Below are 21,183 nucleotides of genomic sequence, written 5' to 3'. Positions count from 1 at the left end.
GGCCGCTGAAGGAAAAACACAACTTAATGCCTGTACTGTTTGACTGACTTTTCAGGCCTAAAGCCAGTAGTCTGAGCAGCTATTTAGAGGATAACAACTTGCAATATAGCAGCTATGAAGAATTTCCTTCTGAAGGTGGTAGCATTGTTAATTCCCTATTATCTTGCATTAAAGTCCTGCATCATTTTCATTGTTTCATTTTGTTGGGTCTTATTCTATTTTACTATATCTGGTGGTGTGGACAGCTATTTAGAAGATAACAAGATACATTATGGTAGCCATTGTTGATTTCCTATTATCTTGTATTGAAATCTTGTATCATTTTCATTGTTTTGTTTTGATTGATTTTGTTCTGTTCTGTTTTTATTTTTTAATTTTATTATATCTGACGGTATGGGCAGCTATTTTGAAGATAACAAGAGGCATTACCGTAGCCATTGTTGATTTCCTGTTACGTTATTTTGAAGTCCTGTATCACTTAAACTGCTTTGTTTTGATTGGCTGTCTTATTGTTTTATTGTGTTTGGTTTTATTCTCTTAAAAATTTTTTTAAACATCCTCATTATTGTACCATATTCTCCATGAATTACAAGTTTTCAGTCTGTTTGGAAGGAACAAGAAGTATTCTCAGCACTCTGTGAGAACTGGGCTGAGTTCTCTTCTCCCCTAGGTCCACTGTATGTTGCTATAAGTAAGTACTTAAAACTGGGTAATTTACAATGGAATAAATCTATTTCTTATATTTTCAGAGAGTGGAAATTTGAAGATCTTAGCACTGGCCCCTGCACAAGAAGGTAAGGGGCTTCTTGCAGTATTATAATGTGGCAGAGGGCATCATATGGAAAGAAAGAGTGAGCAGGCTAGTTCAGATGTCTCTAACTGTTCATATATCTATACACTAATGCTATCATGAAGACCCTACCTATATCACTATATCTAAGCCGAATTATTTCCCAAAAAAGAAAGCAAAAGATCCATAAGTATACATATCAAAGTGATATTTAGAGCTTCCATTTTTGTTGCTGTTGTTGTTATTTATAATGTAAGGGTAATAAGTTAAAATATAGACCTATTTGGACATGAGGCATGTTTTTAAAATTACACAAGATAGTTACTATGGGTTGAGGAGTATTTGTCTTAAATATTTACATTCAAAAATGTTTCAAAAATATCTGACTTTTTTTTTCATATTTGGGATATTTGTATAGTTATTACAGGCTGAGAATCCCTAATCTGAAAATCTAAAATCCAAAAGGCTTCAAAATCTGAAACTTTTTGAACATTGTTGGAATGCTCAATAAGTTTCATATTAGGTATGTTCAATCTGTAATTCCAATATTTGTATATTTCAGTCCACAATTTTAATGTTAAAAGAATCTTTGGAGGAACTAATACAGTTACTTTATTTAAACATTTATCTGAAGTTGAGCAATTCCTTACACTTTACATATTTCTTTTTCTTTTACTGAATTTAACACATGCTCAACATAACCCACTTTACTGAATAGTAGTGGTAGACTGAACCAAAGACAAATACAGTCTCTGACACAAGATTAATTGGGTAACTCTCTGTTTACTCAGATCAGAAATGCACTAATGATACTTTCAGGTCATTAGCAAGAATTCAGATGCCTCCGAAACATCTAAGCTACTGCTAGGAAATACAGCACTGAGGGAAGCTTGGCTCTGAAAACAGTAAAGTTAATAGGAGCTTTACACTAATTAGGGCTTAAACAAGTGAGTTTTCACTGGGATGAGGCCGCAGGATGAAAAGATAACTTCTGTAAACACTCTAAGTAGAGGTTCCCACTCAATTTACTTGTTTTTTAATTAGGATCTGGCATAGAGCTTTCCTTTAAGGGTAACTTCTTGGGACTAGTTCTGAGCACTGAGAATGAAAGCTATACATATACCAAATGGATAATGATCCTTGGCTGAAAACATCTCCCTCTAAACTTAAGCCCAGGTTACATCAGACCTCAAAGGAGCTTTTCCTAATGCTGTGGCCCAATTCCATTCCTCCTATGAGAAAATCTCTAGGGGTGGGGCAACAGTGCAAGTCTATAGAATTATCTAAGGCACTGTGATATCTTTTAGAGGCAGCAAGGATACTAAATAAAGTGAGTATTAACCCCATATCATATTATATCTTTTATTTACTAACCAAGTACCACAATTTATCTTTCTGAACATCAATTTCACTGGGTGTCTGATGTTACTTGTCTAAAAGTTTTTCTCTTTATTAAAGGAAATTAAATAACATATACATTAGAACTCATGAAATTTCAGATAAAATGAGGAAAAGTATAGAATTGCTACTTACTACCGTGCCATGCAAAGTGCCACCTCATTCCTCCTGGTCATTTTTTTTTTCATTTTTCTTGAATAGAATCTCTATTCGGGACAGGAAAAAATAAAGGCAACACTTGCCTTTCAGACTTCTTGCACTTCAGAATTATTGATGGCATCAGAAGGACACAATCTGGTCAGATATCATGGTAGGTGAGGCAGAGAAAGGGTTTATTATTTTCCAAGATTTCACTGAGACAGCCTAGTTCAGAAAAATTGGCAGCAGCATGGAAGTCCAGAGTGAAAATAGTATTGTGGCTCACAAACAGAAACCAACAGTCTGAGAGAGAGAACAGTGCAAACAAGCCTGTACTAACAAGTTTATCCCAATTCCACCGTTAAACTTTAAGAGACTGAGACTTGTAAAGAAATAGAAAATTATTTCACTTAAGCACTATTGGCCAGTCTCCATGACAAAATATGCTCAAAAAATATGTTTCCATGGACAGGTCAAGATGTAGATATTATATATATTGAGATTTTAAAGAAATAAAGGCATTGATTATAGATGTTGCCTAGTATTCATGAGACTTGAGTTTGATTCCCAGAACCACAAATAAAACAAAAATTTAAAAAGTAAATGCAGATCAATATATGATGAGGTATAATTTTATAATTTTAAACTATATTAATGTTTTATTTCTAGACCTGAAAATGACTCTTAGAGAAATTCGGCAAGAATGTAGATCAAACTAAGAAAGGTTATATATTAGTGAGATTTTTGTTATTATAACAAATACCTAAGATAAATTAACTTAAAGAGAGGAAAAGTTTATCTTGGCTCACAATTTTGGAAGTTTTAGTCCATGATTTATTGCTTAACCCTTGTGCTTTAGACCTGCAGGGGCACAATATATCATGAAAAGGAGATATGGAGGAGATTCATTCACCTCATGACTAGGTATAAAAAAGAGAGGAAGACAGGAAGACAGACTTCTCATATCTACTTCAAGATCACGCTCCTTAATTACCTATGACCTCCTATTAAATCCAACTTTTAAAGTTTCTACCACCTCCCAACAGTGCCAAATTGGAGACAAAGCTTTTAATATATACATCTTTGAAGAACATGTCCAAACAATAGACTCCAAAGCAGAGGAATGGGAATAAAACTGATAAACACAGGGGATAGCTACTGATTTTAACTCTGTAGACTGTTTCAAAGTTATACATCTATTACTGCTGAAATTCTAAGTGCCACAAAAAGGGAAATATTTTTAAAAAAGAAAAGGTAACTATCAGGAACCAGTGACCTTTCACAATAATAATCCCAAATATCTCTTACACACAAACATTTAATGCTATGAAGTGTAGAAATGGTGAATTAGTCTATGAGAAAAACTGAATACTCTAGGCATAATTAGAATAGTTAAACAAGAAAGAATCATGGCTTTTAATACCGTGGCTATATTACTCTTCGTATCTATATGGAAATAAGCATTTTAATGGTTGATAAAATTATTAATAAATCAATCAAATATGCACATTAAAAAGTTGCACTCAATGTATATCACCTACAAAAACTAACTCCAAATGGGCCAAAAACTTTAACATATATGCAAAAAACACAAAATCCTTAAAAGAAAACATATGTAAAAGACTTCATGACTTTTGAGTTTGGCAGTGTTACACTGTATATAGCACCAAAGTAGAATAGCAGTTAGTACAGGTCAGAGTTTGCCTTCCTGTCAGTTATGGGCCAAAAACAACCTCCCCATCAATCAATCCTTAAGGGTCCTGGTTCTTACCTGGAAGCTCCTTCTCTAACTCCCATATAAAAGCCACAGCCAAAATACTAGCCCATAAATTGGTTGTTGAGGAAATTCCCAACTCAGGCACAGGTGCAGAAACACCTCAAAGTGTCTGAAAATAAACTTTAACCATGAACAAACTCATTTACTCATCCATATGCATTGAATATCATGGATACACATAATATAATGAATTGTGGTTAAGCACATGCACAGTTAACTCTCAGGACAAAACTCAGTCTGTGCTGTCAAGCATGACCACAACAGCACTCTAGGAGGGAACTGGACTGCTGATCAGAAATGAAAAACATCTCGAACTGTACAAGTAGTGCTCATGACAATTCCCTTTCCAATGAAACCCTGCTCCTCTTTGAGCATACTATCACCTCAATAAATTTTTCTCATTTGCTCTTTTGTATCTGTGTAACTCAACCAATTCTTTGTTCATGTCACATAAGAATCTGGACTCTAGAGACCCATGAGCACTCAAGTAACCATCACCACTGTAAACATAAATAACAAGTGAAAATGGATAAACTAAACAACATCAAAATTTAAAACTTTTATGATCCAAAATATATTATAACAGAAAATATAATTCAAAGAATGAATAAAAGACATGCTATCACATACTTGATAAAGAGTTAATACCCATAATATACTGAACTCATAATGAAATAACAGGAAGAAAACTGATTTTAAAGTGAAACACAAAAATGTTTCTCCACTAAACATATACAAATGCCCAACAAGCACGTGAAAAGATGCTCAGTGCCACTAATCATTAGGGAAATGCAAATTAAAACAATCAACAACAAAACAATAAAAAATATGCCATCCCTTCATACCAATTAGAATGGCTATTATTCTATAACTAAATAACAAAACTTCTGAAAAGATGGTGGAGCAATAACCAGCTGAAAATGTGCCTTTCTAATCCAAACATTGAAGTATAACACCTTTGGCAAGAAAAGAAGGAGGGAGGTGCATCCTTGGGACCCTGGAAGGATCTTAAGGGAGATGAAGATAACTCAATACATACCAGTTATAATCATCAATGTAAAAGGTCTTAATTCACTATTAAAAAAACATGATATCAAGAAACAAGACGCAAAAATATGGTGCATACAAGAAACACATTAAATTCAATAAGAAATAGGCAGTATAAAAAACAATACGCCATGCAAGAGGAACCCAGATAGATTTTGTAACCTGAACAACTAGTTCTAAGATAACAATATGTAATATATTAACTGGTGTTAATTCCTTATTTTTTCTTTTTTGAAATTCTGTCATTTCTATCTTTTTTTTTCTGTTTTGCCTTTTAAAATAATAATTAATTAAAATATGTATAAATAAAAAATAAAGTTGATGGCAAAAGTTTAAAAAAAAGAGCCCGGAAAAAAAATCAAGAGTAGCTATTCTATCTGCAGATAAGTGAATTTCAATCTAAGAGTAATCAGAAGAGACAAAGAGATCATAACATACTTGTTAAGAGAACAATTCAAGAGGAAGAAATAACATTCATAATGTATATGCACCAAATACTAGTGCACCTAATTATATAAAAGACATTAATGGACATGAAAAATCAAATAAGTACTGATACCCAATGGTCACAAATAAACATATCAATTACACAAAACATAAACAAAGAAATATCAGCAATAAACCAAACCTTTGAACAAATAGTACGTACCTTCAGAGTATTCCACACCACAGAATAGACTACACATTCTTCTCAGTTACACATGGATCTTTCTCCAAAAGAGACCACATATTGGTTCATACAACATGCTTACGTAAATGCAAAACTATTAAAATTATCCCATGCATGTTATCACACCATAGTGCAATGAAGTTGGAAGTAAATGGCAAAGGAAACCACAAAAACTGCATTAAAACATAAAATTAAATAACACCCTCTGAAGAACCAATGACTCACACATGAAATTAAAGAAGAAATTAGTTTCTACAATTAAATAATAATGTCAGTATAACATAATGGAACTTAGGGGACACAGTGAAAGTTCTATGAGGGAAATTTGTAGCAGTGAGTTCCCACATCAGAAAAACAGAGCAAGGTCTAAAAACCTAATGTTAAACCTCAAGCTTCTAAAACAAGAAGAACAAATTAAACTCAAAGTACATATGAGGGAGAAAATTGTAGGTTTTTTTTAAATCTTAAATAAAATATACAAACACTGAGCCAACCTTATCAAAAAAAAGGAAAGAAAAACTTTTAAAGCCCATGCAAATAGAAATGAGAGAGAGAAATCAAAAAAGATCCTGCAGAAATCCAGATCATCAATACCTACTCTGATTACCTGTACCCTAAGAAAATAGAAAATGCAGAAGAAATGGACATATTCCTTGATACATATGAATTATTAAAGCTAAATCAAGAAGATAAATATTCTAAGTAATCCAATATCAGCCCACAAAGTTCAAGAAGTATCTAAAAATTTAGATACAGAGAAAAGCCCAGGTGCTCACAGATTCATTGCTGAGTTCTCCAAAAACTTAGAAAATATTAAATGCCAGTACTCCTAAAACTCTTTAAAGAAACTGAAAGGTAAGTAATACTTCAAACTCATTCCTAGAAGCGAGAATTATCATGGTATCAAAAACCTAAGAAGCTAACCAAAAAAGAGAATTACAGGCCAATCTCCTTAATGAACACAGACACAAAAATCCTTCATAAGACACTGGCAAACAGAATGCAGCAAATCATGGACAAGATTATCACTATGATCAAGGAGGATTCATCCCAGGGATACATGGAAGTTCAACATATGCAAATCAATAAATGTAATATACCACATTAACACAATCAAGGACAAAAACCACATGATCATCTTAATAGATGCATAAAAAGCATCTGACAAACTCCAGCATCCACTCATGGTTTAAAAAAAAAAAAAAACAACCTAGAGAAGATTGGAATAGAAAGTATCTTGATTAATTTTCTCTCATTGCTGTGACAAAATACCTGGCACCCAAAGTTAAGGAAAAAAGGTTTACTTAGCTCACAGTTCACAGAGTTTCAGTCCATAACCAGCTGGTTACAAGGCAGGTGGCATGGCAGAGAGGCAGCAGCTCATGGTGATAAAAGACAACAAAAGCAACAAGAGCCAAAAGGGAAGTTACCGAATCTCGTTTCCTCTTTATACTTTATGCAGCCTACCTGTCTGCACTCACATTTCCCTGCCCTCCTATGCACAAGTTCTAGATATTTACAAAGTGATGACCCCTGGTCCCCTACTGAGCCACCTAGTTAAATTTCTAAATTTCTCAAGCTGACATGATGAGAAACATGCTAGAGTGGCAAAAGCATGTCCTTTACATCCTATGATGTAGAACTGATGAGTTACTTAGTTAAACTTCTAAATATTTCAGGTTGATGCAATGTATAACGATAACAAAGTTTTTAATCAGTCAAATAAAAACCATCCAAGACAAAACAATAGACAACATCACACTAAATGGTGATGGGAAAAAAATGCGTTTCACTCTAAAATCAGGAACACAACAAAGATGCCCAGTATCACCTCTCATATTCAATATAGTCCTGGAAACATTAACCAGCACAATAAGACAAGAGAAAGAATAGGAACAAAGAGAAAAAAATAAGTTAAATGATCATTATTTGTTGATGACATGATGCTCTACACAGAAGATTCCAAAAGACTTCTAGATTTAATAACCAAGTTCAACAATGTAGCTGAATATAAAGTCAACACACAAAAATCAAATGGATTCCTATACATAAATAATAAGATCACTGAAAGAGAAAGGAATAATGCAACACCTTTCACAATACCATCAAGAAAAACAAAACAACAAACCAAATGAGAAATTAGCAAACCCCCATCCTTCATAACAGCATCCAAAAAAATTGAAATACTTAGGAGTCAGCCTAACAAAAGTGAAAATCTATGCATTGAAAATTACAGTACTCTGAAAAAAGAAGATTGAACAGAATATCAGAAAATGGGAGGGGCTGGGAATTTAGCTCAGTGGCATAAGCACTTGCCTGGCAAGCATGAGGTTGTAAGTTTGACCTCGGTACCAAAAAATGAATATTGGTGATTCAGGGGTAGAGGATTTAGCTCAGTGGCACAAGCACCTGCCTGGCAAGTGCAAGATCATGAGTTCAATCTCTGGTACCAAAAAACAAATAAATAACAAAAAAAATGGAGTGATATTCTGTGTTCATGTATAGAAAGAATTAACACTGTTAACTCTGTATGACTCTTAAAACTGTTACACAGATTTAATGCAATCCAAATCAAAATATCATTAGCATACCTCACAGAACTAGGGAAAACATTCCTAAAATTCATTTAGAGCCAAAAGAGACCACAATAGCAAAATCAATTCTGGGCAACAAAGGCAAAAAAGGAGGTATCACATAAAATCCCTGACTTGAAATTATACTACAAAGCTACTGTGATAAAGTCAGGATGGTACTGTTGAAAAACAGATTTGAGGATAGGTGGAACAGATTAAAAGATACAGACACAACTACAAACACACTCAGTCACCTTATGTTTGATGAAGGGGCCAAGCTAAAAGAAAGATACCTTCTTTAATAAATGGTACTGGAAAAACTGGCTTTCTCCCTGGTGAAGACTAAAACTAAACCCATGTCTACCATTATGCACTAAAGTCAAAATGGATCAAAGATCCAAATATTAAAACAGAAAAACTCAATCTAATGGGAGAGAGAGAGTAGATAAAAATCTTAAAGACATAGGGGTAAGCAATGAGTTCATGAACAAAACCCAAATTGCACAGGAAATACTTCAAAGAATCAGCAACTGGGATCTTACCTTACTAAAAAGCTTTTTCACATCAAAAAATCATGAACAGAGTGAAAAGATAACCCACAGTGTGGGAAAAAAATTTTAGCCAATTGTCCCTCATACAAAGGACTTATAACTAAAATATATAAAGAATTGAAAATATCAGTCCTCCCAAATTCAAAAACCCAATCCAAAAATGGGCATCTGAGATGAATATGTACTTCTCAGATGAAGAAATATCAAAAAAAAAACCAAATATATGAAAAAATGTTTGTCATTTAGTTATTTGAGAGATACAAATTTAAAAAATATTGAGATATCATCTGGAAAATATTAGATGCCTTCCCCCCAAATTTAAAGACTCTATCCAAAAATAGATGTTTGAAATGATCAGACACTTCTCAGACAGAAAAGTACAAACAGCAAATAAATTTGTACAAAGTACAAACAGAAAAAAAAATTTTAACATCACTGGTGATTTGAGATTCCATCTCATTCTAGCATGAATGGCTATTACCAAGAAATCAAACAATAACAAAGTCTGGTGAGGGGTTAGGGAAAAAAATTCTTTACTGTTGCTGGTAATGTAAATTGGTACAACTAATATGGAAATCAGTATGGAGATTCCCAAAACACTGAAACTAGAAATTACATTCAATCCCACTATTCCTATTCTTGGTATTTTCCTAAAAGAATTGAAAGCATCATACCACAGCAATATATCCACACCCATGCTTCCAAATCTTGAAAACAGCCCAGATGCCCATCATCAGATAAATGGATAAAGAAAATGTGACTTTATATACAATACAGTAATACCCTGCCATAAAGTAGAATAAACTTGAGACATTTTTGGGTAAATGGATGCACCTTTAGACCACAATTTTTAGTGAAATAAATTGGACACACACGTTTAAATATCACATTGTTTCTTTTGTGTGAGGAACTTAATGCACAAATAAGGCCCAAAATGGACACTAGATACTGGGAAGTAGAAAGACAATGTTCAAATGGAAAGAGGAACAAAGGGAGGAGGAGGGAGACAAAAAGGAAGACAAGGGAAATAAAAGAGAAAAAAAGGTGAAAAATGGAAACAAAGCTTTTGTAAATAAGGGAGGGAAGAAGGATTGAAGGCAGAGGAAGAGAATGGGAAAAATGAGAAGAATCAACCTATATCATTTAAACGTACAAATTCCCTACAATGAATGTGGTCATTATGCATATCAAATGTGTGCCAATAAAATTAATTTTAAAAATGTATAACACCAAAGATAGTCAGAAAATAACAAATATTGATGAAGAAGTAGACAAAGTGTTTCTGTGTATAGCTGGGAAAATAAACAGTGCAGTCACTGTGAAAAACAGTAGGGAAGTTCATCAAAAAGCTAAAAATAGAATTAGTGTATGATTCAGCAATTCCACTTTGACTATACACCTGAAAACTAAAAACCAAGACTTGAATAGATATCTGTACATTAGATATATGTACATTAATGGTCATAATTTCATGATCCATAATAGCCAAAGAATCTTACAGAGCTTATTTAAAATAAAAGAGAGGGTGAGGAGCACATTATTGACTTTAGTAACAGATTCACAAATTTGCAGATTAACAAATCCAAAATGTGCAGAGTAGACCAGAAGGTTGGAAGCCTAGGAAAGACAGATACATGAGTCTTAACAAAGGCAACTTTGAGACAGAATTATCGTCTTTAACATCATTTTTTGTAGAGACCTTCAAATGTTTGACTGAGACCCATTCACATTATAAAAGCATATTCAACCTACTGATTTAAATGTAAATCTTATCTAATAAATATCTTCATAGAACCATGTAGAATAATGTTTTGCTAAATATCTGAGTACTGTGCCCACATCAGATTAACACATAAATTTAACTACCAAATTCATCCACCAATGGATTCATGGATTAACAAAAGCTGCTATCCACATACAAATGAATTTTGTTCAGCTAATGAGTATAGCCTCTTCAGTTTGAAAAGATGAAAAGCTCAGGGCATAGATGACTATAATGACTGCAAAACAAAGTTTTCAATGAGTTTAATGCCATTCAATTGTCCTCTTAAAAATGTATAAAAATGTACATAAATATGAATACATAGATAATATAAATAAATGTGTTTGTATCATATATGAAATATATTTATGATAAACATATAAAACACCACAGTAAAAGATTGATTATTTATAATTAGGCTTTACTGTAAGACAACACTATATTAAAATGCTTCACATGGCTTCTGTCTGGTAATGTCTTTTGATAGCCCTATTTTATGTATGCTAAAGCATCCTAGAGAAAGTGACTTGCTCAAGAATCACACTAACAAGCAGCAGATCTCAGATTCAAACCTTGCTACTCTGACCAGAAAGCTCTGTACTTGATTATTTCATATGATACAGTGAAAGGGGTGAATACATAAAAGTAATGAAACAAAGAACAAGTTATAATTTTTTCCAAGTAGTATTTTAAAGTTGCTTCAATATCTAAAAAATTTAAGGAGTGAATTTTTTAAAAGATTTCAAATCGAGACTGAGTATGAGTAATAACTTTATTCCTAAAATAACCCTTCTTTGATCTTTATCATAAAATTTTCTGCCCCTAATCCACTATTTGTCCACAAAAAAGGATGAGGAAAAAAAGTTCAAGAAGTAGAAATGCAGTGTTTACATCACATCGGTCCCATTTTTTTAACAGGCTTTGCAATACTTCATAGTTTCTATATTTTTAATAAAAAATATTGTGGTTATACTTTCCTTTCTTAGATGGGGGAACAATCATTTAACTGACATTTATTGAATGTTTACTGTAGGGAGCGGCTCAGAATGGCAGCTGCTGCCCTGCCCCTCCCACCTGAGGGCATTTTGTGTGTCAGCCTACATTTCCCATGATCCTCCCCTCACCTACAGTGCACATGACGAAAGCAACTTCCTGCTTCAGCCTACATCTCCCACAATCCCCTGCTGTTGACATCACTTCCACTTACCCATGTATGACTTCCTGCTGGTCTGATAGGCCCACGACAAATGAGAAGATCCAAGCCGGCCTATCCTGTAAGGTCACGTCCCCTTTGACTCTATATAAGCCATGTACACCTCCTGAATAAACGAAACTCGATTGGAATCTCATCCTGTCTCCATCTCTCTTTTCTCTTGCCCTGCCCTTCATCCCCGTCCCCTCTCCAGGCAAAGGCCCATGGACTGATCCGCGGGACGGATCAAGTGGCGTCCAACCATGGGGCAGACCTGGCACGAGGGATAATGACACAGGACCGTTCACGGGGGTAAAGCGCCGGCGTGACTGTTTCGGGACTTCATTCCTGTGATCTGTGCAGACGGCCACCGCCACCTTACGTCTCGCCTGAATCACGGTAAGTGAACGGAATTAGCATGGGCAAGCACTCAGTGAGCACAAATTGTTCATGAATGGCCTCAGGGAGGCAATCAAAATTAGAGGGATTAAGGTTAAGACAAAAGATTTGATACAGTAGTTTCAGTTTATACATTCAGTGTGTCCATGGTTCCCCCTAGAGGGTACCATTAATTTAAACAGGTGGAAAAGAGTAGGGGATGCTCTTAAAGATTATTATGGAGTTTTGGGCCCAAAAAAGATTCCAGTAACCGCTTTTTCATATTGGATTTTAATCTCTGAGCTGCTGGCACAATGTCATGCAGATCCCCAGGTCGCGGAGACGCTCGCCCAGGGTGAGGCTGCATTACCTGCCTCCTGCAATTGTACTCCACCACCACTGGACTTATCTAAGGTGCCCAGCCCTCCCAGCTCTGTGGTCCTTGATATCCTGGAGCCTTTTCATGATGGCGATGTGCCGCCACTCTCTTTGTCTGGAGGCCATGAGGGTACTCAAAATGGCGTGCACCGCCCTGATACTCAAAATGGCGCTGCCTCCATACTGACTCTGGTGGTAAAAAAAAAAAAAAAACAGGGGCTGGGGATTTAGCTCAGTGGCATAAGCGCCTGCCTTGCAAACAGGTGGTCATGAGTTCAATCCCTGGTACTGTTAAAAAAAAAAATAGGGGCTGGAGGTTTAGCTCAGCAGCATAAGCGCCTGCCTTGCAAATAGGCGGTCATGAGTTCAATCCCTGGTACTGTTAAAAAAAAAAAAATAGGGGCTGGAGGTTTAGCTCAGCGGCATAAGCGCCTGCCTTGCAAGCAGGCAGTCATAAGTTCGATCCCCGGTACCGATAAAAAGGAAAAGACAAAAAAAAAAAAAAAAAAAAAAAAAAAACGGTGATCAGATGATGCAGAAGAAATTCATTCTAAAACCAAGTCAAGAAAACAACTGGGTTGGATCATGCTGAAAGGAGATAATATTACTCTGCTGCAAAGTGTCTCCAACTAGAAATGATCAGTGAATTAAGAAAGCAGTGAGAAGCAATGGCAGGCAATTAAGATAAATGTCAATTACAGTGTGTACCCATATAAAAAAGGCAGCTGATTAAGTGGTTTGCCTTGGGAGTATTTGTAAAATGTTTGTTCATATTGTTTTGTCTACCCTTATGTTTTTACTGGGGGCAATAAATGTAGGGTTGTTTTTATTTAAAAAGACAAAAAAAAATGGCACTGCCATGCTCCCTTCTCCATACCGCCCTGTCTACCCCGGAAATGGGAGCTTATCCATTACAAGTCGAGGTTAAAAAAAAAAAAAAGAAAGAAAGAAAGAAAGAAATGGGAGCTTAGCCGGTAGAATGACCAAGACACTTGGGTAGAATCACAAAGCCCATGGTTTGCGCCCACACCCTGTTGGTTCTTTCTGGGGCTGCAGTGTCCCAGACAAAGTCAATTCTACCTTTGTCCTACAGCAACAGGGGCAGATCATATTGTAATTCCCTGGGAGAATATTTTTGTGTTCGTTGGGGCTGCGAAACAGTTGCAACAGGGTGGCAACCCGCCCGCCTTCCCCGATAAACACCTTAAACTGACATGGGGGCCATTGGAGTGCAGCCTAGATGACTACCCACCAGCCAATCAAAGACCCTGTCAGGTTCTAAATGTCACTGTCACCACTCCTGAAGACCCTGGCTGGCTGACAGGACACACCTGAGTCAGACAAAGACAGAGGAAATCTTATTCTCATAAAAAGGTTCCCCTCCAGATTTCATCCGTGCCCATAGGCCCAAATCCTGCTCTAAAGCCAAAACATAATCCAAATCCAAAATACCATCAGTCCAATACAGATCCTATTACTGCTGTTCAAACAACCACAGTAAGTCACCCAACCATAAGGGTTTCTCAAGCCCCCCCACACCAGGCAGATCATATACCTGCCCCTCAATATTCACATTCTAACCTATTCAGTTTGATTAAAGGGGCATACATGGCTTTAAATCATACCCAACCTGATCTCACCCAATCCTGTTGGTTATGCTTGGCTGCTCCTCCCCCATATTATGAAGGAAAGGCCCTCAATTTAACCTTTAACAGTTGTTCTAGCTCATCTGCCTGTGACACCACAAGATGTCACCACAAGCTGACTCTCCTTGACATCTCAGGTAGAGGGACTTGTCTTGGGGACTCCAGCCGTCCACCAGCACTGGCAGCACAACTCTGTACCCAGCTTTATTCAGAGTTCAAGCCAAATAATTACCTCATTCCACCCCCAGGAATGTCTTGGGCCTGCAATTTTGGCCTCTCACCCTGTATAGCAACTACTGTTTTTAACAAGTCTACAGATTTTTGTGTTCTTGTACAGGTTCTTCCTCGCATAACCTTCCACCCAGGAGACTACTACCTCCAGGCATCGCAGACCGGCTATATATTTAAGAGAGAACCCGCGACACTCACCTTAGCTGTATTACTGGGATTAGGAGTCACAACGGAATAGGAACAGGGACTACGGCTCTAGTGTTGGGAAATCAGCATGTAGCTCAATTACAGGCAGCAGTAGATCAGAATTTAAAAGAAATAGAAACATCTGTGACGGCTCTACAGGCGTCCCTGACGTCTCTATCTGAGGTAGTCCTACAGAACAGAAGAGGGCTAGACCTCCTATTTATGAAGGAGGGTGGCTTATGTGCTGCCCTCAAGGAAGAGTGTTGTTTTTATGCTGACCACTTGGGAGTCATCAAAGAGTCCATGAGTAAACTAAGAGAGCACCTCAAAGAGAAAAAAAGAGCGCCTCGGAGAAACCACCTTCTCCTCCATGTGGGGGGGTCTCTTCCCTTACATTGCCCCCCTCTTAGGACCCCTAGCTGCCTTGCTGTTACTGCTTACTGTAGGACCTTGTATTTTTCAGAGGATCACGTTGCTCATTAATAACGTTAATAACAGGATTGACACATTTATGGCAAAGCCCCTTCAGGTACATTACCACCGGTTGGAAATGGCAGAACAACAAACTTATCGGGAAAGAACCCCCACTGACAACCCACATGATACTGTGGCCCAAATGCCCTGAGGCACTGGACAGGCAGCAAGAGACGGGCAACTAGGACACATATGTAGTGCCAATCGGCCACCTAAGACAGGTCCAGGACCAACAGCTGTCTGCAGGCTCATGATGGGTAAGGCTCAATTGGGTTCATATGAGGAGTCTTTGACCCAAGACAGGCACTGTCCTCCCAGGGCCTGCCATGTTCCTAAAAAATATATAAAATAATAAGGGAGGAGATGTAGGGAGCAGCTCAGAATGGCAGCTGCTGCCCTACCCCTCCCACCTGAGGGCATTTTGTGTGTCAGCCTACATTTCCCATGATCCTCCCCTCACCTACAGTGCGCATGACGAAAGCAACTTCCTGCTTCAGCCTACATCTCCCACAATCCCCTGCTGTTGACATCACTTCCACTTACCCACGTATGACTTCCTGCTGGTCTGATAGGCCCACGACAAATGAGAAAATCCAAGCCGGCCTACCCTGTAAGGCTACGTCCCCTTTGACTCTATATAAGCCATGTACACTTCCTGAATAAATGAGACTCGATTGGAGTCTCATCCTGTCTCCATCTCTCTTTTCTCTTGCCCTGCCCTTTATTGCCGTCCTCTCTCCAGGTGAAGGCCCACGGACTGATCTGCAGGACGGATTAGTTTACCATAAGTTCAAGTATTAGGGTGGATTCCATCCAAGATAAAAGATAGAGTGTTTCCTTGCAATGAGATCCATCTAATAATCAAGTGACATGTTTCCTGTCTCTGGGTGGACCACATTTCATACACAAAAGTCTGGTTGGTATTCTGGAGTCATAGATAGTCAAATGTTATCAATTCTGTCTGTTTAAATGTGTCTGTGCCTTCAGTAATGCTTATTCCTTGGACTTCTTCAATATCATGACCACATACAAGAGCAGTCATCGTTACTCCCACACCTGAGGCAGTCTAATGACTAAGGCTAGGTTTCTGGAACTAGACTGCCCCTTACTGTACCTGCCATTACTCACTAATTGTGAGCAAGTTTCTCAAGTTGTCTTTGACTCTGTCCCCTCAGTCATAAAAAAAAGGACATAAGTAGGTACCAACCCTCAATACCAAGGGCTAAGACATGTAAAACCCTCACAACATCTGCTATTAAATGGTCCGAAAATATGTGAGCGACAGACTGTGAGAAACAGACTGTGAGCAACAGGCTGTTCCAGGGACGAAATGAAAAGAAGAAAATAATCATCTAAGAGAAAAAGACCTTAGAGAACATTTCACAGATGATGGCACAGAGAACTATAGTGGCTCAGTGTCTTGCCTGAGGTTAGCCAGGTGGTCAAAAGCAGCATAAGGGCATCGATCTCTATCATAGCACAATGTCCTTAAGAAAGAGAAGCCAAGAGAATGTCAAAATTAGGTACATATTATAAATACTATCTAGAATAGCAAATTAAAGTTTAATACTAAATTATAAAATTATAAGTAAACTTTAAGATTGTAAGTATTAACATGTGACTACTTATGATGACTCCATTAGCAGGATGACAAAGTGTTTCTGCACACTGTTTATCTGGGGACATCGGATAGTTATAGCAATCATGCCCATGCGAAACACTTTGGAGTATGATCTCTTGACATGAAGTGGCCTGGTTAATGGTTCAGTGCTTTAGATCATTTAAATCGAGTGCCAAGACAACTGTCATAGAATGAATTCAAAACATGTGGCCTGGATTTACTACGTGGCCCTGCTTGGCCCAAACAGGAAGCCCCAAATTGAAGACACTGAAGCAGTGCATCGGCTGAGGAAAGCATGTTGGGTAGGGAGTAGAGAATGAACCCACAACATGAATTATTCCAGAAACATCTCTACTACGTCACTTCTGCCAGCTCAGTTCACCCACCTCTACCAGTCAAACTCGCAAACCTCTCCTCCATCTGGAAAGCTGTGTCATTCCCTACTCTTCTTCCACCTGCCAAGCTTTATTTCCACTCCCCTCCCACAGATGACCCTGAAGCCTCCAGGACAGCTCCACACTGTCTTTGTCCCGGTTTCCCCTTACTCCTGGAATACTACTACTGCTCTTTGATCCCACTCCAACTGAAACTGATTGAGAAACTTCTTTCCAGAAATGCCATCAAACAATAGCCTTTTAAAATATTCCCTGTATACCTAGAATCTTCTAGATGTAAGGCCCTTGATCAATTCCACCTCACTTCCCATGAAAGACTCACTCCTCTCTACGGGCTCTCACAGTCCTGCTATCAAGTACTCAGATTAAATGCTAGTTTCTAGCACAGTAGTCAAAATGACAACAGGGCAAACTGATGTACACCAGGGAAGGCTGGGAGGAAAGTCATGAATAATGAGCACAACGGCAAAGACCTACCAAGTACTAGATGTTCCTAAGTGTGCATATGTGAACTCAGTCCTGTCCACAACCTCCTGGAGTAGATGCTATGATTCTTAGCACATAATGGAGCAAGAAACTGAAGCACAGATTTGCCAAATAATTTGCGCCAGGTCACACTATGAGGTTTCAATTGAAACTGAACAGCTAGCTCTAAATATTATTTCTCTGCACCGATATTCCTTCTCAGCCACATCTCCAAACCCATGTCAGTTGTTCCACCTTTTTATGTACACTACCTTTCTGAATCAAAACACACTCTCCACCACATATAATTTCAGTGCCAAATTCCAACCTAGTGCTTCGTGAGCCAGAAATTAAAATTCAGTTCTGGTTAGATCTCCCATGGAAGTAAATAACATGTAACAAAATGTCAAATTTAAAACCTTCTTTCTTTCATACGAAGAAAATTATAGATGTTGCAGATACATCTATACCTCAGCAATATATCTAGCTCAACATTTTCCTTCATTCCATTTCTAAATACTGAAATATAAACCATAAATTTCAAACATTTCAAAAATTTCATACATTTCAAACATTGAAATGTAGCAATCACTGTGATTATTACCTTGATAGAATTACAAGTTGAACATACAATTATAAGTTTATGGATACACTGCCATGTATTTACTTATTTTTTTAACAATCATAAAAGTGTTTGGATCCTGCACCGGAGACAGGGGCAAACAGAAAACACACATATTTGGATTACAATTAGACTAACTTTAAATGAAAGATGACAATTCCCTATATAAGCCAAATTTTAAATACTTTAATATCAAACATCCTATTAAAAGAAGCAAAAGTTGTATTAATTCTGAATAAGCCAGATAACTCTCTCAATCTTCCATCGAAGCAGGCAGTAGAGGATGAATAAAGATTTCAGTCTTTACAAATGTATACAATGTTTTCGCAGGGAAGAAACAGAAAAAAAAAAAACATCGTTCAATTTTGGAGTTATGAGAGGCTTACAGTAACATACCAATCAAACTTTTATTTCCGGCAAACTTTACAGTAGCAAACCACAAAATATAAAAAGTAGACAAACTATTTAATGTTTGCAAAACAGATGAATAGGAAATAAAATGTCCGTGTCGTGTGTGCCATCAAGAGATATTTTTTCTCTTCTAATGAGACAAGGATGGTGAGAACAGCAAAAAGACAGGATAGAGATCACAGCGGGAGAAATATGATATCCAGCACGTATTCAAAACTTACCCAGCTTGCTCTGTTTACCCAAACTTTATTTTTCTAACTTTGCCAGTTTAAAATCAGGCCGCGGCTGGGCTTTTGTTGTTGCTGTTTCTGTTCTTTTGATCCCAGAGCCCTCTGAAAACTAAACTATGTGTTGGACGGGCCTAGCCCTTTTCTCATGGGGGTGTGGGTGGGGGAAGTTTCAACTTTGGTGCCCTGGTTGCTTCTTGGCGAAACTGAATAAATAATAAATAGCTAGCAGGAGACGACGTGGGGGACGTGCCTAGGTGACGTCCTGCCTCCGAAGAGGCTACACAGCCTCCTAGCACAGCTGTCCAGATGTGCTTCATCTGGTCCCACCGCGGGTAACCGGCGGGAGCCGCCCCGGGCTGGAAGAAGCCCCAGCTCATTGGTGGCCTCGGCTCCGCGCTTGCAACCCATTGGCTGAGCGGTCCGACACTCCTGCGGGCCTCAGGCCGCCCCCGCCCACCGGGCCAGCTCGCCGCATCCTCCTAAGGAACCTGGAAGTGCGGTGCTGTCGCTGATGTGGCACTGTGGCTGCAGGCTCAGGAGCAGGCGAGAAAGAGCCGCTGGACTCCCAGAACTTGCTGCTGTCTTGTCAGGCCCATCCCCTCAGGTAGTTAGAAGTACTAGTTTAAACAGGATGACTTCTGTCCGTTTGGGTGATGAAATGGGCCAAGCCTCCTGCCCTTCCCTGTGGAATTTGCAGGCCTCCAATGGGCTTTCAGGCCACGCCTCTGGCTTCACCCTCCCCACTTTCTTAAGGGAGCAAATAACAGGGTTTAAGAGCCTACTCTCTGCTGGCTTTTCTTGGACAGTTAATGAACATATCATTGAACTGTTTATTAACCAGAAAAACGATGGCTTCTGCATAGAAGCCCAAGCCTAGGTACTGAAGTGACTCAATGGACATGGTTGTGGTTTGTGTTGTTTTGGGTGTGTATGTACCTGTAAGTTGATAGTCATAGGAAAACAAAAAGTGTTTCTTTGTGAGAATTGAGAAAAGACTGCAGCAAAGGAAGCTTTGATTGGGGGAAGTGACTGAAAAATCTGAGGGCAGGATAAAAGAGATCTGCAAATTAATTGATATTTTTCTGTGCAACTGTTACTACAAACCTGTCCTCATTGTAATATTAGCAAGCTCAGAGCCCCCACACAGTGGGCTGCACACCATGAAAGTGCCAGGCCCTGTGCTAAACAGCTTTCACCTGCATTATCATATTCAATTCTCATGTACACCCCATGAAGTAAGTATTATAACCTCTGTTTTCACCTAAAGAGATCAAGACTCGGAGCCTATCCCAGACAGCTACATATGCCTCCAAACAAATGTTTGCATTGTTTCATTACAGATACAAAAATTCATCTGTCGCCAGTGTGAGAGTCAGAATTTATTAAGTCCCTCTCCTTTCTGATGTGCAAAGCTTTCACTAACAGAGTGAAGAGACAATCCACAGAATGGGAAATAATAATTTTTACCAGCTATTCTACAAAGGACTAATATCTCGAATATATTTAAAAACTCAAAAAAAAATCATACCCTCCCTCCAATTAAAAAAATGGGCATCTAAAGTGATTAGACTCTTCTCAGATAAGGAAGAACAAACAGCGAATGAATAAATAAAAAAATGTTCAACATCACTGGTCATTCAAGAGATGCAAATTAAAGCACTGAGATTCCATCTCATTCCACAAAGACTGGCTAGCATCAAGAAATCAGCGGATAACAAAGGCTGGGAAAAAAATGAACCCGTCTCCACTGTTGATGGGAGTGTGAGTTGGTGCAATTAATATGGAAATCAGTTTGGAGATTTCTCAAAAAACTGAAACTAAAGGTTACATTTGACCCTAATGTTCTCCCTCTTGTTATCTTCCTGGGAAAATTAAAAATTTCATACCACAGCAATATATGCACACCCATGTTGCTAACAGCAAAATTTGTAATATCTAAATCTGGAACCAGTACAGATAACCATCACTAGGTAATTGCAAGAATAACAATTATATACATGACATATAACTTATAGTATTATTTATAATGGTCACCCAAGGAATCAAATACAAAGAAAGTCAGGAAATCTGTCCACAACACTAAAGACCTAGAAAATCCAGCTGAGAACCTAGATTCCATGGCAATAACCTGCATGAGTTCAGCTGAAAACCTAGAGCCCATGACAATGACTCGTGCAAGTCTACTCCGTGGCTCCGTGGAAGCCAATGTGACAAACTTCTGGAGATTAAAGAGCACACGTCTTCCCCT

At 37.9% G+C, this 21,183-nt stretch overlaps 1 protein-coding gene and 1 long non-coding RNA gene across 3 annotated transcripts in view; one reads left to right on the top strand and one right to left on the bottom strand.

Moving 5' to 3' along the window:
- Window positions 1-19,542, bottom strand: part of Tmem45a (transmembrane protein 45A) — an 87,590-nt gene extending 68,048 nt beyond the window's left edge. Inside the window, exon 1 of one of the 2 annotated variants that reach the window (XM_063224836.1) lies at window positions 18,927-19,542. The gene's annotated coding sequence lies outside the window, so the exon portion shown is untranslated. The remainder of the gene's footprint in view (window positions 1-18,926) is intronic. The other variant, XM_003469251.4, reaches the window with a different exon arrangement.
- On the top strand, window positions 11,914-16,073 carry LOC134470480 (uncharacterized). Its single transcript, XR_010039405.1, has 3 exons — window positions 11,914-11,980; window positions 12,113-12,297; window positions 14,638-16,073. It is a non-coding gene; the product is annotated as an uncharacterized LOC134470480 (long non-coding RNA).
- Window positions 19,543-21,183: the final 1,641 nt, after the last annotated feature.

Source organism: Cavia porcellus, unplaced genomic scaffold (assembly GCF_034190915.1).
Source record: "Cavia porcellus strain 051 isolate PalLab524CR breed Dunkin Hartley unplaced genomic scaffold, mCavPor4.1 scaffold_15, whole genome shotgun sequence".
Classification (NCBI taxonomy): Eukaryota; Metazoa; Chordata; class Mammalia; order Rodentia; family Caviidae; genus Cavia; species Cavia porcellus.
The sequence above is the reverse complement of the archived record's forward strand: the minus strand, read 5'-3'. Positions and strand labels throughout refer to the sequence as shown.